Source organism: Procambarus clarkii, chromosome 46 (assembly GCF_040958095.1).
Source record: "Procambarus clarkii isolate CNS0578487 chromosome 46, FALCON_Pclarkii_2.0, whole genome shotgun sequence".
In the NCBI taxonomy this organism is placed as follows: domain Eukaryota; kingdom Metazoa; phylum Arthropoda; class Malacostraca; order Decapoda; family Cambaridae; genus Procambarus; species Procambarus clarkii.
Window position 1 is genome coordinate 7,727,509 of NC_091195.1, and position 5,355 is coordinate 7,732,863.

Here is a 5,355-nt window from a genome sequence, read left to right on the forward strand (position 1 = left end):
ATGACAAAGTTGATCTCATGAATTAGAAATCTCCCTTATTAAGAGAGATTAAGGAAGCTATGTTTACACATTCTTCGGAAAGTATAGTTGATATTATTGATGTTGTCAAAAGGATGAAAAGTTATGTCGAAGGTAGTAATAATAAGTTGTTAACTATATCAACACAAAATAGAACAAGAAATGATAAATCTGTATCAATAAAAATAATGTCTGCTTCTCTGTCTATGCGAGCTAGAAGACCCTACTCAGGGAGCTAGCCTCACCTAATTTCTAACAGTAATTCCTGCTGGGTATGTGCCCAACAGGGAATGGCATATATGTAGGGAGTACAACTTTAAAGAGTACCAAAGCTACCCCCCTACCACGAACTTTGCTATATCATATTAATTAGGCTTTGAATTATTTATTTATTTTCTTGCAAGGGTTCCCAGCTGAGCTTCTGTGTAGATCGCCCTCTCCCCCTCCGCTCTCTTGTGGACAATATTCACAGTATAATGTAAACAACTTACATGGAGTTTACTACAAGTAAACTTCCGTCCCCTGAGAGTCTCTTATAGGAGCAATGATGGAGGGCCGTGTAGAGGCTCATCATATAAAATGGCCGCCTAGAGGCACATAAAATGGCCGCCTAGAGGCACATAAAATGGCCGCCTAGAGGCACATAAAATGGCCGCCTAGAGGCGCATAAAGGGGCCGCCTAGAGGCACATAAACGGGCCGCCTAAAGACACATAAAGGGGTCTCCAAGAGGCACATAAAGAGGCCAGATAGAGGCACATAAAGAGCCGCCTAGAGGAACATAATGGGTCGCTTGTAGGTACATAAAGGGGCCGCCTAGAGGCATATAAAGGGCCGCCTAGAGGTACATAATGGGTCGCCTGGAGGTACATAAAGGGGCCGCCTAGAGGTGCATAAAGGGCCGCCTAGAGGCACATAAAGGGCCGCCTAGAGGTACATAAAGGGGCCGCCTAGAGGTACATAAAGGGCCGCCTAGAGGCACATAAAGGGCCGCCAATAGAGGTACATAAAGGGGCCGCCTAGAGGTACATAAAGGGGCCGCCTAGAAGCACATAAAAGGCCGCCTAGAGGTGCATAAAATGGCCGCCTAGAGGCCCAAAAAAGGGCCGCCAAGAGGCCCAAAAAAGCCCCCTAAAGGCAAATAAAATGGCCGCCTAGAGACAAATAAAATGTCCGCCTAGAGGCACATAAAGGGGCCGCCTAGAGGTACATAAAGAGATCTCCTAGAAGTACATAAAGGGGCCGCCGAAGTGCACATAAAGGGCCTCCTAGAGGTACATAAAGAAGCCGCCTAGAGGCACATACAGGGCCGCTTAGAGGCACATAAAGGGGCCGCCTAAAGGCACATAAAAAGGCCACCTAGAGGTACATAAAGGGACTTCCTAAATGCACATAAAGGGCTGCTTAGAGGTACATAAAGGGTCCGCCTAGAGGCACATACAGGGCCGCCTAGAGGCACATAAAGGGTCCGCCTAGAGGCACATAAAGGGCGGCTAGAGGCACATAAAAGGCCGCCTAGAGGTTCATAAAGGGCCGTCTAGAGGTGCATAAAGGGTCGCCTAGAGGCACATAAAGGGGGCCTTTTACACCATATTTAGAGCCCTAAAGAGGTGATAATTCTGGGGTTTTAACCCCCACATATTCCCCCCTCTCCAGGCAACTAGAGACAGTGACGGATCACTCACCTCTTCTATCAAGCCCTGTTATATGGGAGAACACGGTGTCCATGCATAATGTACTGACTTGCCATAAACCACAAGTTTTGAAGTATAAAACTTGAGAGACACACCCACCAGGAGACTAGATCCCTGCCCATCAAGATGGCAGGTATGTACTTGAATCCACTATACCATACTCACAGCCCTAAAGAGGTGGGAATTCCTGGGTATTAACCCACACATATACCCCCTCTCCAGGCAACTAAAGACAGTGAGGGATCACTCACGTTTTCCATCAAGCCCTGTTATATAGGAGAACACGGTGTCCATGCTTAATGTACTGGCATGATTTATACCAAAAGTTTTGAAGTATAGAACTTTAGATACACACACCCACCAGGAGACTTGAATCCTGGCCTAGAAGCTTATAATGGGCCGCCTAGAGGCACATAAAGGGGCTGCCTAGAGGTACATAAAGGGGCCGCCTAGAAGCACATAAAGGGGCCGCCTAGAGGTACATAAAGGGGCCGCCTAAAGGCACATAAAGAGGCCGCTTAGAGGCACATAAAGGGGCCGCCAAGAGGTACAAAAAGGGGCCGCCTAGAAGCACATAAAGGGGCCGCCTAGAGGTACATAAAGGGGCCGCCTAGAGGCACATAAAGAGGACACCTAGAGGAACATAAGGAGGCCTCCCAGAGGTACATTAAGTGGCCGCCTAGAGGTACATAAAGGGGCCGCCTAGAGGTGCATAAAGGGGCCGCCTAGAAGTACATAATGGAGCCGCCTAGAAGTACATAATGGAGCCGCCTAGAGGCACATAAAGTGGCCGCCTAGAGGTACATAAAGGGCCGCCCAGAGGTACATAAAGGGGCCGCCTAGTGGTACATAAAGGGGCCGCATAGAGGTACAGAAAGGGCCGCATAGAGGCACATAAAGGGCCATCAAGAGGCACATAAAGGGGCCCCCTAGAGGCACATAAAGGGGCCGCCTAGAGGTACATAAAGGGGCCGCCTAGAGGCACATAAAGGGGCCGCCTAGAGGCACATAAAGGGGCCGCCTAGAGGCACATAAATGGCCACCAAGAGGCACATATATGGGCCGCCTAGAGGTACATAAAGGGGCCGCCCAGAGGTATATAAAGGGGCCGCCTAGTGGTACATAAAGGGGCCGCATAGAGGTACAGAAAGGGCCGCATAGAGGTACATAAAGGGGCCGCCAAGAGGTACATAAAGGGGCCGCGTAGAGGCACATATATGGGCTGCGTAGAGGCACATAAAGGGGCCGCCAAGAGGTACATAAAGGGGCCGCCAAGAGGCACATAAATGGGCCGCCTAGAGGTACATAAAGGGCCGCCTTGAGGCGCATAAAGGGGCCGCCTAGAGGTACGAAAAGGGACCGCCTAGAGGTACATAAAGGGGCCGCCTAGAGGCACATAAAGGGCCGCCTAGAGGTGCATAAAGGGGAAGCCAGAGTTACATAAAAGGCCGCCTAGAAGTACATAAAGAGGCTGGCAAGAGGTTCATAAAGGTGCCAGCTAGAGGTACATAAAGGTGCCGCCTTGAGGCACATAAAAGGCCTCCTAGAGGCGCATAAAAGGCCGCCTAGAAGTACATAAAGAGGCCGCCTAGAGGCACATAAAACGGCCGCCTAGAGGCACATAAAGGGGCCGCGTAGAGGCACATAAAAGGCCGCCTTGTGGCGCATAAAGGGGCCGCCTATAGGCGCATAAAGGGGCCGCCTAGAGGTACATAAAGGGGCCGCCTAGAGGCCCATAAAGGGGCCGCCTAGAGGTACATAAAGGGGCAGCCTAGAGGCATATAAAGGAGCCGAATAGAGGCGCATAAACGACCCACCTAGAGGCGCATAATGAGGCCGCCTAGCGGCGCATAAAGGGGCCGCCTAGAGGTACATAAAGGGGCCGCCTAGAGGCATATATAGGAGCCGCATAGAGGCGCATAAAAGGGCCGCCTAGAGGCGTATAAAGAGGCCGCGTAGAGGCACATAAAGGGGCCGCCTAGAGGTACATAAAGGGGCCGCCTAGAGGCATATAAAGGAGCCGCCTAGAGGCGCATAAAGGGGCCGCATAGAGGTACAGAAAGGGCCGCATAGAGGTACATAAAGGGGCCGCCAAGAGGTACATAAAGGGGCCGCGTAGAGGCACATATATGGGCTGCGTAGAGGCACATAAAGGGGCCGCCAAGAGGTACATAAAGGGGCCGCCAAGAGGCACATAAATGGGCCGCCTAGAGGTACATAAAGGGCCGCCTTGAGGCGCATAAAGGGGCCGCCTAGAGGTACGAAAAGGGACCGCCTAGAGGTACATAAAGGGGCCGCCTAGAGGCACATAAAGGGCCGCCTAGAGGTGCATAAAGGGGAAGCCAGAGTTACATAAAAGGCCGCCTAGAAGTACATAAAGAGGCTGGCAAGAGGTTCATAAAGGTGCCAGCTAGAGGTACATAAAGGTGCCGCCTTGAGGCACATAAAAGGCCTCCTAGAGGCGCATAAAAGGCCGCCTAGAAGTACATAAAGAGGCCGCCTAGAGGCACATAAAACGGCCGCCTAGAGGCACATAAAGGGGCCGCGTAGAGGCACATAAAAGGCCGCCTTGTGGCGCATAAAGGGGCCGCCTATAGGCGCATAAAGGGGCCGCCTAGAGGTACATAAAGGGGCCGCCTAGAGGCACATAAAGGGGCCGCCTAGAGGTACATAAAGGGGCAGCCTAGAGGCATATAAAGGAGCCGAATAGAGGCGCATAAACGACCCACCTAGAGGCGCATAATGAGGCCGCCTAGCGGCGCATAAAGGGGCCGCCTAGAGGTACATAAAGGGGCCGCCTAGAGGCATATATAGGAGCCGCATAGAGGCGCATAAAAGGGCCGCCTAGAGGCGTATAAAGAGGCCGCGTAGAGGCACATAAAGGGGCCGCCTAGAGGTACATAAAGGGGCCGCCTAGAGGCATATAAAGGAGCCGCCTAGAGGCGCATAAAGGGGCCGCCTTGAGGCGCATAAAGAGGCCGCCTAGAGGCGCATAAAGAGGCAGCCTAGAGGCACATAAAGGGGCCGCCTAGAAGTACATAAAGGGGCCGCCTAGAGGCATATAAAGGAGCCGCCTAGAGGCGCATAAAGGGGCCTCCTAGAGGCGCATAAAGAGGCCGCCTAGAGGCGCATAAAGGGGCCGCCTAGAGGCACATAAAGGGCAGCCTAGAGCCACATAAAGGGCCTCCTAGAGGCTCATAAAGGGCCACCTAGAGGCGCATAAAGGGCCGCCTAGAGGCACATAAAGGGGCCGCCTAGAGATATATAAAGTTCCGCCTAGAGGTACATAAGGGCCGCCTAGAGGTACATAAAGTGCCGCCTAGAGGTACATAAAGGGGCGCCTAGAGGTACATAAAGGGGCGCCTAGAGGCACATAAAGGGCCGCCTAGAGGTACATAAAGGGGCGCCTAGAGGTACATAAAGGGGCGCCTAGAGGCACATAAAGGGCCACCTAGAGGTACATAAAGTGCCGCCTAGAGGTACATAAAGTGCCGCCTAGAGGTACATAAAGGGGCGCCTAGAGGCACATAAAGGGGCCGCCTAGAGGCACATAAAGGGCCGCCTAGAGGTACATAAAGGGCCGCCTAGAGGTACATAAAGGGCCGCCTAGAGGCACATAAAGGGCCACCTAGAGGCACATAAAG